This window comes from Tenrec ecaudatus, chromosome 2 (genome assembly GCF_050624435.1).
Source record: "Tenrec ecaudatus isolate mTenEca1 chromosome 2, mTenEca1.hap1, whole genome shotgun sequence".
In the NCBI taxonomy this organism is placed as follows: domain Eukaryota; kingdom Metazoa; phylum Chordata; class Mammalia; order Afrosoricida; family Tenrecidae; genus Tenrec; species Tenrec ecaudatus.
Genome location: NC_134531.1, coordinates 97039516 through 97058584, shown reverse-complemented (window position 1 = coordinate 97058584; position 19069 = coordinate 97039516). Strand labels below are relative to the sequence as shown.

General features: G+C 40.9%; 1 pseudogene; it reads left to right on the top strand.

Annotated features, from left to right (window-relative positions):
- Positions 1-4143: 4143 nt before the first annotated feature.
- On the top strand, positions 4144-17756 carry LOC142440039 (adenosine receptor A2b pseudogene; annotated as a pseudogene).
- The last annotated feature ends 1313 nt before the right edge of the window (positions 17757-19069 follow it).

Below are 19069 nucleotides of genomic sequence, written 5' to 3'. Positions count from 1 at the left end.
CCCAGTGGCCTATGATCTTCCTGAACTCAGTATCATTGCCTGTGTTTCATGAGAGAGAAAATTTCTCGAGAGAAATTTACAGATTGATATTGGACATATGGACTAATACAGGACTTAAGGACTTTATCTGGACTGGGTCGGGATGTTTTCTCAATGTTCAACTGCTTTTGTGCATAAAGCTCTTTCTTATACACATACGAGTGTCTATGAATTTGTTTCTCTAGTGAACCCAGACTAACACAGACAGTAAAAGATGGTATATAGAAAAGAGGAGGGCAGCTCAACATGAACATTGGCAAAGGAAATCACTGGGAGATGCACACGAGTTAAACACAACAGAAGTGCATATTGCTGCATACACATTCCTGCTGGAGATCAAATGACAGAATTTTGAGAGACCAATTCATTGAAAATGCATTTTTTCAACAACATAAACTGCAACTGTACACATGGCCTTCACCAGATTGAATATACAGCAATCAAACTGACTATTTCTGTGGAAAGAAGCAAAGGAAAAGCTCGCTGACATCAAACAAACCAATGCCAGGAGCCAACTGTGGAACAGATCATCAATTTCTCATATGCAAGTTCAGGTTGAAGCTGAGGAAAATTAAAAACAGCCCATGAGAGCCAAAACATAAACCTGAATATATCCCACCTGAATTGAGGGGCCACCTCAAGAACAAATTTGATGCATTGAGCACAAAGGACATAAGATCTGAAGAGCTGCAGGATAATGTCATATATGAAGAACACAAAAGGTCATTATTAAAAAGACAAGAAATAGAAGACAAAATGGGTATCAGAAGAGACTCTGAAACGTACTCTTCGATGCAGAGTAGCTAAAGTAAACAGAAGAAATGATTAAGCAAAATTACTGAATAGAAATTATCAAAGAGAAACTTGAGAATACATAGTAGAATATTACAATGACATGTGCAGAGATCTGGAATTAGAAAGCAAAAAAAGAATATGATAAGCATCTCCTATCTCAAGCTGAAAGAAAAAAATATAGCCTCAAGTTGCACTATTGAAGCATTCTGTGATGGGAAAAAATATTGAATGATGCATGAAGCATAAATGAACTAGAAGGAATATGCATAGTACCAAAAATAATTTTAAGAGGTAGCATATGATCAAAAACCAATGGTTCTGAAAGAAAAGGTGCGAGCTGCATGGAAGGGTTCAGGAATTGATGGACTAGCAATTGACATGTTACAACAAACTGAGGCAAACATTGGTAGCCCTACTCAGCTATGCTAAGAAACTGGCCAACCAATTGGAGGAGAGTTATATTTGTGCTCATTCCAGAGAGACAGGTGATCCAACAGAATGTGCAAATTATTGAACAATATCATTAATACCATGTGCAAGTAAATTTTTCCTGCAGATAATTAAAAAATAGTGGCAGCAGTGCATTGAGAGAGATGGTAACCAGAAATCCAAGCTGGATTCAGAAGCGGACCTTAATCTGCATGAGGGCTATTATTGCTAATTCAGACAGGTCCTGGTGGAAAGCAGAGGCTACTGGAAAGACATTTGTGTGTGTTGTATGGACCATGCAAAGACGTTCAACCGTGTGGCACTCAGTACATGGCATGGAGCCACAGATGACCTCCTCCAGCTGCAGTATGGAGAAGGAGAATCCATCTGCACATCTGCCCAAGGCAGACTTCAGATGTGCCTCCACCCTCAATCCTTCTGTTATCTTACACTGGCACCAACCATTCCTCTCAGGATACACGACTTCTCTGTGGATTTTTTAATCCTTTACAATGTTAACACAGACTTCACAGACAATACTCGTGGTTTGGGGGCTTATTAGAGAAATTCACTTGTTACCGCAATTCAGGATCATAAAACATTAAGGATAGAAACTTTGCTCCACATCAACACCTCCACTCAGCCAGCAACCAATGAGTCTCTCTCTGATTCTCAGCTCATTAATAATCTGAAGCATGCTAATGAGCACCATGCTTGCAGAAAATGATGAGCACTTGCTGATGAAAATTCAGGATGGGTTGCAAATCAATTTAAGAAAACCAAAATACAACAGGACCAATAGACAATAGCATGACATAAGGAGAAAAGATTGAAGTTTTCAAGGATTTTATCTTGCTGGGATCCATGATCGATGCTCATGGAAGCAACAGTCAAGAAATCAAAAGAAGTGGTACCTTGGACAAATCCGCTGCATGAAACTTTTTAAAGTGTTAAAGACCAGAAGTGTCATGGTGAGGACCAAGAAGCATCTGACCCGAACCATGGTGTCCCAATGCCCTCATGAGCATGGGAAAGTTGAACACTGAATAAAGAAGACTGACGAAGAATGGATGCACTCAAATTATGACATTTATGAAGAAAGTACAGATCAATTTCCAGAGAAACATGGAAATCCGTTTTAGAGGAAGTCCAGTCAAAATGTTTCTGTAAAGGGACGATGGTGAGGCTTTGGCTAAAGTTCTTTGGAAATGTAACCAGAAGAGGACAGGCTCTTGGACAGGCCATTATGGTTGGTAGGGCAGGAGGTCAAGCAGAAGGGGAAGACTCTGAATGGGGTAGGTGGACACCGTGGCTGCACCAACGGCTCCAGCCCAACAATTGGGGGATGATGCAGGATTGTACATCCTGTCGCACACAGGGTCACAATGAGTGGGAAACAACCTCCTGACAGCACCTAACAACAACAACCTATTTAGTGAGAAGCAATGGGCAAAAAGAACAGTGTCTGTCACTTAATAAATCTATTCCTAATAAATATCTTTTAAGAGGCAGATTAAATTAACATTTTGAATGTCATATATAATACCCACCAATTTAAATATCTTCCTAAAATGATGCGTGTAAGAGTAGCGTCTCCCTAAAAACCAATTTAAAAGATGAGCAATACTTTTCAGCATACTATACAAATCTGATGAGTGTATGATTCTTGTAGAACAAATGATCATAAATGATACATGATTCAATAGGACAGCATAATAAAAAGATCTAATAAATAAAATTCTTGGAGATAATTATACAGACTTTTCAATACTCAGATCTGTGTGTATCCCCAAAATAAAGAATTATACAACCAGACTAACTAAAAGATAAAATAGCTTCAAGAAAAATAGAGAACATTTAAAACCATATTAGATTAGAAATGGTTAACAGAACAAACCAAATCATATATTAGAGGTGCAAACTCTCTAACAGTTTTGAAAAATGTGCAAGCTGAATTGTAAAATACATGTTCAAGTATATTTTTAATATCCGACCCAGCATATTTCAGTATTTTCCTGAACCAATTTTATGCACATGTAATTTATGTTTCTTGTCAAACACCTGCGTGTTATAAATATATTAGCACAAAAACCCTATTTTGAGAATTTTATTAAATCAGAAGTATGTGCTAGTGCACTTCCCCTGCAGTTGAAGATGTTAATACGAGAGTTGCTGGCTAGTTACGGGACAAAACTGAGCCAGAAAAAACATTCATTTCTTTATATATTATAGCACCTGAAAATGTCTCATTTACACTAGGCCCAGAACCACAAAATTTATCAAATAAATTTCCAGGGTCTTGTATCCAAATAAAAGGTAGATTTCCAAACATACTATAAAATTCAAGTTCTTTTAAAAATAACCAGCACTAAATAATTATATCTTCTAAAAAAAGACAATGAAAAGAAGTGACTGTCTGCAAACTGTAAATTAGAAAAAGAATAGTCATGTAAGGGACTTTGTAAAATAAAATCTACATAAACTTGGGAAATATGATTCCAAGAAGATCTTGTGGAAAAATTAGACTGCATGTGCTAAAACTGAAAATAAAGGGGATCTGGACATCAAACAAGTTTAAATGATTGAAACAAACATGCAGGAAGACCTGAGAGTTCCTATTTTTAAATTATTAGAGATCATACTTGTAGTCGACCTTTTAATTTAGCATGGAAAAATTCCACTATCTCCACGTGCCAGTCAAGTCAGCCAGCATGTACAGAGAGTCTATCCAAAATGTCACATCCTTATAATTCAGTTTGGGCTCCCAGGGGCACTTGGCAATGTCTGCAAACCTTTTTGGTTGTCACATTAAAAGGGCAGTACTAGAATCTAGTAAATAGAGACCAGAGATGCTGGTAAACAACCAACAATGTATAAAGCATGGCCCTCAACAAAGAATTATCCAAACTTAAAATGTCAATAGTACCAAGGTTGAAAAATCCTACAACACAGGTAAGTGTCTTCATTTAAAGCCTCTCCCTTGGGTCAATCAGTTACACCTCAGGTTGTGGGGTCAAGGGGGGCAAAGAAAGCGATCTCCATAAGGAGGCCTCCAGCCCAATACACAGAGAGAACAACATGGCTGGCCCCACTATGAGACATGATGCCCCTCAGTGACTAAGGGCGATACAGGGGACAGCACCGGAGACACAGTGTGGGAATTGCACCTGACCTGATCCCACCACACCGAGGCAAAGCACTGGGGGAGTGCAGCGGAACAGCAAGGGAATGGAGTGGCAAGGTCCCCAGGGAATGCTGAAAGTGGACTTTGGGGCCAGGGCGTGGTGCCGCAACAGACTGGACTGGAAAACGCTCCTAAGGGCCAGCAAACGATCCTTGAACGAACTACAAGCTTTTCTTTTGTGAAGTGTTTTGTTTTGTTCTTTGTCAGTGGTTTGTTTTTGTTGTCTGGTTGTATACTGTTGCTTTGTTTTCCTCTGTCTTGTTTTCGTGCATGTTACTGTCTCCACAAGTCTGTCTGAATAGGACAGGCTGGATGAAATATCTGGAGGAAAAAAAACGGGACCGACAGTTCCGGGGGGACTTGGGGTGGGAAAGGGGGAGGGGGTAAGGAAGTGGTGTTAACAAACACAGGGACAAGGGAACAACATGGGACCCAAAATGGTAGTGAGGGGGGAGTGGCAGGCCTGGTGGGGAATGATCAAGGGTAAGGTTGCGTAAAGAAGAGGTATAGCTGTGGCCCAGGTGGGGACGGAGCATGATAGTGGGGCAGGAGGAAAGTCAAGGGAGATGGAGGAAGAAGCTGGGAGTCAAGGGGCATTTATGGAGGTCTAGACAAAGACATGTACATGCAAATATATATATGAGGATGGGGAAATAGATCTATGTGTCTATATTTATAGGTTTAGTATTAAGGTGGTGGAAGGACCTTGGGCTTCTACTCAAGCACTCCCTCAATGCATGAATACTTTCTTCTATTAAATTTGCACTCTGTGATGCTCACTCTCCCGACACAACTGCTGAAGCCAAAGCGGGTAAACAAGTAAATGTGGTGAAGAAAGGTGATGGTGCCCGGCTATCAAAAGAGATAGTGACTGGGGTCTTAAAGGCTTGAAGATAAACAAGCGGCCTTCTAGCTCAGAAGCAACAAAGCCCACATGGAAGAACAAACCAACCTGTGTGATCGCGTGGTCCCAAAGGGATCAGTTATCAGGCATCAAAGAACAAAAAAATCATATCATTGGCTGCATACCTCCATGATACGATCGCCAAAGACAAACAGGTGCATAAGCAAATGTGGCAAAGAAAGCTGATGGTGCCCGAGTATCGAAAGAGATAGTGTCTGGGGTCTTAAAGGCTTGAAGGTGAACAAGCGGCCATCTAGCTCAGAAGCAATAAAGCCCAGATGGAAGAAGTACACCAGCCGGTGCGATCACGAGGTGTCAAAGGGACCAGGTATCAGGCATCATGCAAAAAAAAAAAGAATATATATGTGTGTGTGTGTGTGTGTGTGTGTGTGTGTGTGTGTGTGTGTGTGTGTATACACCATAGTGAATGAAGGGGGAAGTGCAGAGTGGAGACCCGAGGCCCAAGTGTCGACCACTGGAGATCCCCTCACAGAGGGGTTTAGGAGAGGAGACGGGTCAGTCAGGGTGCGATATAGTACCGATGAAGAATACAGCTTTCCCCCAGATCCTGGATGCTTTCTCCCCCCAACTACCATGATCCGAATTCTACCTTGCAGGACTGGATAGGGCAGAGGTTGTACACTGGTTCATATGGGAGCTGGAGGCACAGGGAACCCAGGGTGGACGATACCTTCAGGACCAGGGGTGTGAGGGGCGAGGCTGGGAGAGTGGAGGGTGAGTGGGTTGGAAAGGGGGGACTGATTAAAAGGATCCACATGTGACCTCCTCCCTGGGAGATGGACGGCAGAGAAGGTGGGGAAGGGAGACTCCGGATAGGGCAAGATATGACAAAATAACAATCTGTGGATTATCAAGGGTTTATGAGGGAGAGGGGAGAGGGGAACGGGGAGAGAGGTGGGGGAAAAAGAGGACCTGATGCAAAGGGCTTAAGTGGAGAGCAAATGCTTTGAGAGTGATTAGGGCAAAGAATGTACGGATGTGCTTAATACAATTGATGTATGTATATGTGTGGATTGTGATAAGAGTTGTATGAGTCCCTAATAAAATGTAAAAAAAGAAAATGATTAGGGCAAAGAATGTACAGATATGCTTTATACAATTGATGTATGTATATGTGTGGATTGTGATAAGAGTTGTATGAGTCCCTAATAAAATGTTTTTAAAAAATACCAGGAGCCCTCCAGCAGTGAGCAGCAGATTGGAAGACAAAATGACTGCCTGTCTAATATACCAAGGAAAGAGAGAAAACTCTCTCCTCACCCATCATTGAGTTGCTTTTCCTACGCTTATTTCACCTCTCCAGGATCTCGACCTGGCTGACCATTAATGTGTTTAAATCTTCCATATGGCTTTCCTTTTTTGGTTTTTGATTGTGGAAGTATTCAGACATATACAAAATAGCATCAGATAGCCATCACCCAGCTTTAACAAATATTGATATTCTGCCTTTCTGGTTCCTCGGCGTCTCTACCAATTTGGGGGGGTTTTTGCTGCTGTTGCTTTGCGAGAGTGTTTAAAAGCAAACCCCAGACACCATATTATTTCAACAATTAAGATTTCACTTCCTCCCTCTATACTTACTTTTGAAGAAAGATGTCAGAAATGAGATTGGTATGATCAATCTGGAAAATGATCAATTATAACCAAAACCAAACTCACTGCCATTAACTTAATTCTATCTCACAGTGAACCTGCAGGACAGAGTAGAACTTCCCCTATAGAACAGTATTGCGTAAGAAGACATAGAGGAGAGGAACAAAGGAATCAGACAGGCATCTCAGATCCAGACAGGAAGTAAGACAAGGACTGCGTGCTGAAAGATGGAAAGGGCAATGATGTTCATGAGAACTGCCATCAAATAGCTACCCGATAGATAAAGCCTATAAAGAGACGAAGTTGAAAGGGAGATAAAACAAGATTATAGATTCCAACAATAAATCAAGTAAGGATTATCAAAAAGGGTTGCGCTTCTAACCACAAGGTCAGAAGTTCAAACTCACCAACTGCTCCATAGGAGAAAAATGAGGATATTTGCTCCCATAAAAAAAAAATTGCAACCAGGACACCCCATGAGTCAGAATCAACCTCATGGCAGTGGAGTAGGTTTTCTTAAATCAAAGACATCAATATATTTCAGTCCTCTTGCCAACACTAATAATTTTATATCTACCCAAATACTGTGATAAGAAAAGTAAGTTCGGAGACCTGCTAGATAAATGACAACAAAGGTAATGTACAAGTACATCAACACAGAGCCACATTAAAGGCTGTTCTGCTCACTGGCGTCCAGCCTCTTCACTAGGAAACGTCAGTGGCCCCACATGCACAAATTTGTTCAAAAAACTACCAAGAACCTAGGTTTGCAAGGGTGGTATGCCTTGTCAAATTTAAAATAGAATCGTAATTCTGTCCACAGACAGAATTCAAAACCACTGTTGACATCACAGATTTACTCCATTCATAACCTATAGACCGAAGGGCAGCATATGCACCTTTGGTCCTGTGGTATACAGTTCTTAAAAGCAGCAGCCTGGGTGTTCTTTACAAAATGAATATCTGATCATGTCGCATATTGCTTAAAACCCTTTGATAACACTCACATTATTCCAGAATTAAGTCAAAAACTCTGATCTGATCCTTGCCAACCTGTTCTCCTCAATGCACACAGGATTCTGCTTCAGGCTCCAACCCCTGGCTTGCTTTCCTTATTTCTCTGACTCATAGTGATCCTGTAGCACAGAGTAGACTGCTCCTGCGGAATGAGATTAGATAGTGCTTTTCTGACAGGAAGCATGGTGCTACTAATATGCTTCAGGTATTGTATTATTTTGCATACTTATTTCATTTGATTCTCTCAGAACTTTCTGAGATAGGTACAGTTATTGTCTCCACAAGAAAAATCAAGCACCTTGCTACAGTAGAGCAAAGCACAGAGCTAATTAAAAGCTTCACTACACGTGCAAGGGTGACAAAATCCTGCTAGAACGTCATCTTAAACAAAAATATCAACATGTGAACACATCCTCCAGCTACAACTATTCACTTCTTTTTTTAAAAAAATCATTTTATTGGGGGCTCATACAACTCTTATCACAATCCTTACATCCATCCATTTGTATATATGTTGCCGTTATCATTCTCAAAACATTTGCTTTCTACTTGAGCCCTTGGTATCAGCTCCTCATTTCCCTCTTCCTCCCCCGCCCCCTCCCACTAGTCACTTCTAAAGTTGGTGTTTCCATCTCTCTAACCCTGCCCCTCCAAATGATGCTCTTCAATTTTCACCACATCAATTGTGCTCCTTTTAGATCCTTTGAGGTTGAGGAACGAAGAGTTGGAAGAGGCAAGATAAAGTTTTCCAAGAAAGTCTGCAGGACAGCCCTCAAAGAATGATCAGATGTGTTGCAGTGGTTTTTTTTTTTTTTTTCATTGTTGTTCCTTAGCTCAACTTGGTTGGCTTTTTTTCTCATGGGTGCCATTTTTCCATTTTCTGAAAACCTCTTAATCAGGCCACGTGATCATCCTGTGCCCATCGGGAGTGGAAGGTTTATCAATATATCGTTCCTTTGGAATCTTAAAAGGCAGCTGCCATAAACTTGTGAGCTGACTTCACTGGCTTGCATTTAACTGGCCCAGAAGAACCCCCTGAAAATCACTGTTTTGATTGGGCTGGCTGGCTCTCCAGATCATACTGATAAATACAAGATTCATCACCAGTTAGGATTCATCAGCTTTGATTATCTTCATGGTTTTGATCTTGCTTGACACTTGATAGAGAGATCAAATCCTTGGCCTAGCTTATCTTCACCCAATGCTTCTGGCATGCATAGAACCAAAAAAAGTTCACTGAGGCCAACATACTTGCTTACAATTGAAAATGATGACTATGTGAGATCCCAACTTAGTAGCCGTTGCAACAATGTCAATTCCATGACATTCATCCACCCATTTCTAGACTTCAGCCATGGTTTATTCCTTTGTTGTGGTCGACTGTCTTCCCTCTCTTGACACATCTTTGTGATCTTCCCAAATTTCTTTAAAAGACTTGATGCATCCAAAAATTCTTGTTTTCGGTGGAGCCACATTTCTGTCAACTTTTGGCAAAGCTTCAGGGACTTGGAAAGATGTCCAGTTGAGCTTGGTTTAAATTGTCCTATAAGCCTTGACTTCAAAATCATTTTCTTCCTTTGCAGGAAAAAAAAAAGTGTCCTTTTTTTAAAGACGCCTGAAAGAAACTGAGACACGTGTATTACTGAAGGAATTTATCTGCAATCACCCACTGACATAGTTAAACAAATTTTATTTGGAATAAACCAGTGCATGAATTAACTAGAACCCCAGTAGCAATGCTAGGTGGCTGATGGTTTCCAACTCCTGACATGTAACTACTATGCTACTGGGGCTCCTTCCTGTGTCACAGATCGATTTCATAAGTTAACTAATAAACTGCAAATTATATATGAACAAGTGAGAAAGAGTACACCAGATATTGTCTTTTTTATTATTCTTCTATGAGGTTCATGAATGGCACAAACTATTTCCAATTGGCTGCTAACCTAAGAGTTGCCAATTTGAACCCACCTAACTGCTATGGAGAGCTCTGGTGGTGTAGTGGTTCTGCATTGGACTGTGTGTGATCCACATGGTTGGCAGTTCAAAACCACCAGCAGTTCCATGGGGAAAAGACAGGGGTATTTTACCCTTATAAGTAGTTACAATCTTGGAAACCCACAAGAGGTCACTGTGAGTCAGCATAGACTCTGTGGCAGGGAGTCTGTTTTTCCTAATTGTTGTGGTGTGCCATCAAGTGGACGCATAGTGACCCTATAGGACAAATGCCCTTGTCGGTTTCCCAGGCTGTCGCTGTTATTGAGTAGAATAGTCCCGCCTTTCACTTAGCTTGTGGTTTCCAATTGCTGCCCACTGACAGTAGGAACTGCGACAGCGCCTGCTTGCCCCAGGGCGCACTCCGATAGCTTGCAGTTCTACTTTGTTAACACGGGGAGTCGCCCTTAAGCCAGAATCTACAGAACAGCAACCGATTTTTTTTGTGTGTTTTTTGGTTTATGCAACCTGAAGACATCCGATTTTAATTAAAGGTGAGCACAACATACTCAGTGATGTGAATACACCATAAAAAATCCAAGCCAAACTCACTGCTATTGAGGTGACTCCGACTCATAGCAACCCTATAGGACAGGGTAGAATTGTCTCTGGGGATCTCTAAATTGTAACTCTCTACAGGAGTAAAAGGCCTCGGTCTTATTACTGAGGAGCAGCTGGTAATTTCAAACTGTTGGCCTTGTAGTTAGCAGCCCAACACGTCACCACTGAGCCACCAGGGCCAATGCACCATAGCTTAGTGAAATATGTGAAATTCAAAAAGTAACTGAATCAAATAGAATTTGATTTAAGTCGGAGAAATAAAATATTATGCAAACATTTTCATTCTAAAGAATCAAAACCTGAATTTTGATTCTCACAGATTTACATTTATATTATTTTAAGAGTTCTATATTATTCTTAGTGGACCACTGTTGGTATAGTGGTTATGTGTTGGACTGCAAGGTGGGAAGTTCGACACCACCAGCCGCTCAGTAGAAGACCGGGCTTTCAGGCTTTCTGCTCCCATAAATATTTAGTCTCGTAAATCCATAGGGAGCTCAGGAGGAGTCAGCATATACTCAGTGACAGTGAATGAGTATATAATTCTTAGGCTCCAGGCTAAGTGAACCGTTAATGTATAGAACCATTAGGGGTTATCTCCTGAAATAGTCAAAGCCTAGCTGAGAACTGAGGATTCCCTGTTCTAAAAACAGGGCATGAAGCTGTTGCATGAATGGACTATTACTACTATGACTATATGAAGTTTGCATCTATGTTTCCATGTGAATATATAAATTAAACACTAAGCATGAGCACTGTATAGCTGCTTGATATGCCTGGGAAATAAAGAGTTCTTATACGTTTTAGGTTTCTTTATGGAGAACAAACTATATTGATTTTCTTTTAACTATGCTATTTCCAATCTCTCTCTAATTTTAACTGTTTTTTGTATCATTTTATTGGGGGTTCATTCAACTCTTATCACAATCCATACATACATCAATTGTGTAAAGCACATTTGTACATTCATTGCCCTCATCATTCTCAAAACAATTGCTCTCCACTTAAGCCCTTGGCATCAGCTCCTCATTTCCCCCTCCCTCCCCATTCCCCTCTCCCTCGTGAAAAATTTTAACTATTCTTATATCTGTATCTATCCTGTCTCTCCAGCTAGAAAAGCAATGTATGTATATACACCACTGTGATGATTTGAAAATGCAGAAAAGGACCCCAACATTTTTTTCATACCACAACCTAAACATGGCAACTCTTATTAAATTTTTGATATATATTCTTTTAGGTTACATATATTCCCTCTTTCAAAAACTATGAAAATTCTGCAGAAACCCTTTTATAACTTTTTATATGTAAAAATTACTTTTCAATGTTTTAAATATGTTCCTAAAATATACCTTTTAAATGAATATGTGTGTTTTTATTTTAAACTAACTCAACATTTTTTAAATTGCTAGAATATAAATATTATCCCTCCTAGCATAATATTAATTTAATCTGAATTTTATAATGTTTGAAAGATAAAATAATACACATTATATTTTTATTAAAATTAAAATATGGCATTTAAGTGTATGCTCGAATTATTTAGCAGATCAAAAGCTCTGTAACATTCAGATTTTCCATGAAACAATGATATTCAAGAATCATGAATTTAGTTTACAATATTTTAAGTATAATACTTAGATTACTCATAAGGTAAATCCAAGTTGACTCAATGGCTGTAGGCTTGGCTTTTTTATTTACATCAATAAAGATTGTATTATATCTTTAAAATAATAAGAAATAATAATTAAATAGCCCACAGAATTCAGGGTCAAATCAATCCAAACCCATTACTATTGTGTCAAATCCGACATGTAACAATCCTACTGAACGAAGTAGAACAGCCCCCATGGGGCTCTTAAGGCTGTAAATCGTTTCAAAACAGACTGCTCTTTCTTTCTCCTTTGGAGTGGCTGGTAGGTTCAAACCACTGACCTTTGGGTAACAGCTGAGTAATTTAAACAATAGGCCCATAGAGGATCCCAATCCAAAGCAGAGAATAGTGTTTCATTGGCTATGCAAAAGCATTCAACTGTGTGGACCATAATAAACTGTGGATAACCTTGAGAAGAATGGGAATTCCAGAACACTTCATTGTGCTTGTTCAGAAGTTGTACATGGATCAAGAGGTAGTTGTGCAAACAGAACAAGAGAATGCCCTGTGGCTTGAAATCAGGAACGGTGTGAGTCAGGGCTATATTCTGTCATCATACTTGTTCAATCAATACGCTCAGAAAATCATCAGAGAAGCTGGATGAGATGAAGAGAGGGGCATCAGGACTAGAGGAAGGTTTTATCAGCAACCTGCAATATGCAGATGACACAACCTTGTTTGCTGAAAATTAGGCAAAATTGAAGCACTTGCTGATGAAGATCAAGGATTGTAGCCTTCAGTTTGGATTACAACTCAGTATAAGGAAGACCAGAATCCTCACAACTGGACCAATAGGTAACATCATGATAAAAGGAGAAATGGCTGAAGTTGTAAAGGACTTTAGCTTAACTGGATCTACAATCAGTTCTCACAGAAGCAGCAGTCAAGAGATCCAAAGACGCATTGTACTAGGTAAATCTGCTGCTCAAGAATTTTTTAGAGTACTGAAGATCAAGCCTGTCATTTTAAGGACTAAGGTGTCCCTGACCCAAGTCATGGTATTTTCCATTGCATCATATGCATGTGTAAGTTGGAGGTTGACTAAGGAAGAACATAGAAGAATTGGTGCATTTGAATTGTGGTGCTGGAGAAGAATATTGAAAGTACCATGGACTGCTAAAAGGACACACCGATCTGTATGGAAAGAAATACGAGTGAGGCCAGGGTGCTTCTTAGAGGCAAGAATGGCAAGACTTCATCTTACACACTTCGGACATATTGTCAGGAGAGAGCCGTCCCTGGAGAAGGACATCATGCTTGGTAAAGTGGAAGGGGAGTGAAAAAAGAGGAAGGCCCTTGACTAGATGGCTCGACACAGTGGCTACATCAATGAGCTCGGGCATAGGAAAGCTTGTGAGGATGGCGCAGGGACTTGCAGTGGTTACTTCTGTGGTGTATAGGGTTGCTATGGATCAGAGCCGACTCGTTGAACCTTAACATCAAACAAAAATTCAAAGCCCAACACTTACCATTTGTAAGTGGATTTCTTATAAGGGAGGATCATGCTCGGACTGTGGTGGTTATATGCCATGCCATCCGTTCTGATTCTTAGAAACCCTATACACAACAGGGTCAAACACTGCCGGGTAGCTGTCTTGCCAGGCCCTTGGCATAGATGAGTTGAGTGCGTCCAGTGTGTCATTAGCTTGTTGAAACATTTCAATTTGTATTCCATCAATTCCTTTAGTCTTGTTAATCTGCAGTGTTTTCAATGCAATGTGGCCTTTTTCCTTTAATAGCACTGGTTACTGTCATATTCTACCTCTTGAAATGGTAGAACATCAGCCAATTTCTTTCAGTAAAGTGACTCTGGGTATTGCTTCATCTCTCTTTAACGTTTATTGAATAGTTCAGTATTATTCTTCATTTCTTTTCATTTTATATATGCTGAACATATTCTTTATTAATTTCCAACTAAAAGTTTTGTACATTTCATTATAAGTAGGTAATTACTTTGTCTTCTCAAGGTCCCCTTTGAAATAATTTACTAAGCTCTTTTACTTCATCACATCTATTCTTGATTTTAGCCACTCTACATTAAAGAGCACGTTTCAAAGTCTCCTCTGATATCCACTTTTCTTGAGAGGTTTAATGCATCAAATCTATTCTTCAGGTGAGATATAGATGATGTTATATTATATTTATTATATTATATCATATCATATTATTGTGTTAGTTGGGTACTTTAGAGAAACAAATCCACAGAAACTTATGTATAAGAGAGTTTTATATAAAGGTTACGTACACATAAAAAAAAATCCTAACCCAGTGTGGCCCAAGCCCACAAGTCCAACATTAACTCATGAACCCATATGTCCAACACCAATCCACAAAGTCCTCCTCCGTCTCACAAAGCACACGCAATGATGCCGACTGCAGGAGGAAAACCGAGTCAGTGAATATGTAAGCATCTCAGCGTTGGCAGGGGTCTCCACATGGCTGCTCCAGCACCCAGGGCTGCATCAGGGTAGGTCCATATGTCTTCTCCTTGGGGATGTCTTGCAGGAAGTGAGCCTTGCCAGCTGAAGCAGGGAACTAGCTAAGGCAATTGCACCCTGGTCCAACCATCACAAAACAAGAGACCCGAGAACTAGAAAGGTGAGGCTCACCAAGCCATTTATCCCTCCACCCTTCAATTAACCTCACATATGTTTATCGGCCAGGGTGGCACAATAAACTAACTACCTCAGTTTTATTATATTTATTAGACATATTATATATATTTAAGTCAATTTATTGAGGGCTTTGACAGCTCTTAAAACATTTTATACATCAATTGTATCAAGCATATTTGTACATGTTTCCATTATCATTGCCAAAACACTTTCTACTTGAGTCCCCTTTTCTCCCCTCCCTCCCCACCCTCCCACTCTCGTGAATCCTTGATCAATTATACATTGTTATTATTATTTTGTATTTTACACTGTCCACTGTCTCCCTTCTTCCACATTTCTGTTATTCAGCCCCGTCGGCCCCCTCCTTGACCATGTCCCTATCCTCATGATATTGCTACTCCCACTACTGTTCCTGAGGGGTTTATCTGTCCTTAATTCCATGTGTCAAGAGCTCTTATCTCTACCAATGTATGTTCTCCAGTCTAGCCAGATTTGTAAGGTAGAACTGGGTCAAGGTAGCTGGGGGGGGGGGGGGAGTATTCAGGAACTAGAGGAATAAAGTGTGATTTGTTGGTGCTAGACTACACTTTGGTTGAATCATCCCTTCCTTATAATCCTTCTGTCGGGGGATATCCAACTGTCTACAGATGGGCTTTGTGTCTCCACTCCATCCCCCTTGTTCACTTCGATATAGTTGTTTGTTTTAGGTCTTTTGATACCTGATTCCCGTCAACACCTCATGATCACACAAGCTGGTGTGCTTCTTCTATGTGGGCTTATTTGCTTCCCTGTTAAATGGCCATTTGTTTGACTCCAAGCCTTTAAGACCCCAGACACTATATCTTTTGATAGCCAGGCACTATCTGCTCTTGAGGTTATATTTTGACTTTCATGGATTTGTTTTAACTTTCTTCAGCTTCAATCTGAACTCACATCAGCAATTGAAGGTCTCCTCCCTGGCTTGACTCTGACTGCTGATATCAAGAGTCTCCATTATCTCTTCACACAGATATAGTCAATTGGATGGCTGTGTATTCCATTTGGTGAAATCTATGTGTGTATGGAGTGACTTTATGCAGTTGAAAAGGTACTGAAGAAATCAATATTCTTGCAGAATTCTGTTGCGCAATCTCCAGCTTCATTTCTATCCCCATTGCCATATTTGCGAGTAGTGTTCCTTCCTCTTTGCTTACAACGTTTACATGCCAATCACCAATAATTACCAATGTATCATCATTGCATGCTTGATCGATTTCACGGTGAAAATGTTGGTAGAATTCTTCAATTTCTTCACTAGCTTTAGATGTGTACATGTGCTTTGGTGTGTGCATTTGAATAATAGTGACATTAACTAGACTTTCTTGTAGCCATATTGGTATTATCTTATATGAGACAACATTATGACTTCAAGATATATTTTGAAATGTTCTTTTTGATGATGACCACATGCCATCCCACCTGACATTGTCATTCCGGGCCCATTCAAAATGGTCACTGGCAGTCTATTCTAGCTAACTAATAATACCTAGCACTTCAATCTTTATGCGCTCCATTTCATTTTCGGCAACTTTTGATTTTTCTAGCTTCATACTTCATGCATTCGGGTCCCAGTTAGGTTTTCAGGTGTTTCTTCTCCTTTTGGGACATAGCGGAGCAGCAAAGGCAGGTTCTAAAAGCTCCTCTCCCTCTGTGTCATGAAGGTTGACTCAGAAGTCCACGCTTCTCCGTCACATTGGTGCGCACCTTCCACTCGGCGGCGCCATCGTCCGGCTCTGTGTCTCACGGTGATCACCTGCGAAGCATTCAGAGGCCGCTTCCTTCTCTGTAGTCTGTTAGTCTCAAAGAGATTCATCAGGGGTGACCGTGCTCGTGTTTGAAGTACTGGTGACATAGCTTCGAGCCACCACAGCATGACACACTGGCAGGCACCAAGAAGAACGACGGGAACTCAAGCAGGCAAAGCATAGCGATCATTTAAACTTTTTAGTTTGAAATCATTCTAGATTTACAGAGGCACTGTGAAAGTAGTGTCAAGCCAAACTCACTACCATCAAGTCAGTTTCAACGCGTAGCAACCGCACTATGCCAACGGCGCGCCTTTGAAAGCAGTGTAGGCAAGAGTGGCTGGAGGAGGGGACGCGCCGTGCGGGGCTCAGGCGGTGCGGGGCTCAGGCTCTCGGGTGCTTTGTGCGAAGCGTGCAGCAGACACCCACCCTCACCCTCCTGACGTCTGCGGTTCGCCAGCCCTTCGCATTCACCATCCGCTTGGGCTTCGGCACGGACTTCCACAGAGCCCCATCTTTAGCCTCCTGGCCGTGGCCATCCACAGGTACCTGGCCATCTGTGTCCCGCTCCGGTATAAGAGGTCACGGGGTCACAGGGACCTCACAAGAGGGGTCGATGCAGTCCTCTGGGGCCTTGCCTTTGACATTGGACTGACTCCGATCTTGGGATGGAACAAGGAACGAAGCCAGTGCGCAGAGCCCTGGGATGGAACCGTGAAGGAAAGCCGCGGCTGGTTAAGTGCCTCTTGCAGAACGTGGTCGCCACGGTGCATTCCAGTTTCCGTGGAGGTGTGCTGCCCACGCTGCTCGCCCTGCTGGCGAACTACATCAGATCTCCTTGGTGATCTTCAGCTTGCAGGCCTTAAGGACCCGTTGAGGACCATGCTTCAAAGGGAGGTCAATGCAGCTAAATAACCTCATCCTGATCGTGGGAATTTTTGCTCTGTGTTGGCTCCCAGGACATGCCATCAACTGTATTGCTCTTTTTAAGCCAGCTCAAGCTAAAGTGGGCAATGAAGGTGGCCATGGTCCTATCACACGCCAACTCCATTGTGTATCCCATTGTCTACGCCTACCAGAACTGAGACTTTATTATACTTTTCACAAAATCACCTGCCAGTACATTCCCTGCCAGACACATGTCCTCAAGAATGGGAATGTGTAGGTGGGGGCACAATTTGCTCTTGGTGTCAGCCTATAACCCGGGGTCTGGCCTCTTGAAAGAGGCGCTGGAAATTCACAATAAACATAGGGACATGGCATGACTGGCTGAAACTCCCTGGGAAAAACTGAAGCATACGGGCTGCCTCTCTTCAGTACTTTCCTGGAGCAAATACACACCTAGCTAATGCACGCATGTTGTTAGCAGGCTCTAAGGGTTGACAAATGTATTTTGTGGCAAGTATGATTGTATTTGGCTGCTCTTACCAGGTGGATGATGCTGACATGTGAATGGTCTCTGAAACACAGATGTGGTTGTTGTTTCTTGCGGTGCGGGGGGGAGTAATGTTTGTTTGGTTGTTTTAGTCTGCTTTCCTCCTGGGACATAACTGAAACCATTTTACTGTGAAACACTGTAAACTATTGTAAGGCAAATCTTTGTAGCTTAGAGACAATGAAAAAATAAAAGTGGATATACTAGAAATACATTTGTGCTCCCACGAGGGCAATCAGGAAAACATATTTCCTCAATCAAGAAACTGCTATATTAATTTAGAGAAATGACATTCTCTTAAGTTCTTTAGTGAACTATCTTCAGAGAACAATTGGGAGTGCCTGTCTCTTTCGCATACAGAAAAACCCTCTAGAAGGAGACAGTGATGAAACAGGCTCCCTCCTTACCAGACTCCGTTTTCCCTTTCTCCAAAGTTTAAGATTGGCCCAGTTGCTGGAGTTCAAAGTGTGAAGATTTTACCAAGTAACATTTTATTTTACCAAATAAAATTTTGTTTTACTTATTTTATTTTTCAAATCATTTTATTGGGGGCACTTACAGTTCACATCACAAGCCATACATCCATCCATTGTGTCAAGCACATTTGTACATATGTTGCCATAATTTTCAAGACATTTTCTTTGTATTTGAGCCCTGGTATCAGCTCATTTCCTCCCTCTCTCATGAATTCTTGATAATTTATAAATTATTATTTTTTCATGTCTTACTCAGACTGCTGTCTCCCTTCACCCACTTTTCTGTTGTTCGTTCCCCTGGGAGGGGGTTATATATCAAACATTGGTGCATTTTATGTGAAATGAGAAGGAAACTTAAAAACAAAGAAAGTCAGGGGCATACGTGAAGAGCAAGTGTTTTGAGAATGATGAGGGTAATGAATGTACAAATGTGCTTTTTACAATTGATGTATGTATGTATGGATCGTGATAAGAGTTGTATGATCCCCCCAAAAAATGATTTTAAAAATCATTTTAAAGCAAATCTTTTCCTAACATTTTCTTAATGCTTCTTAACTTTTTTTTTAA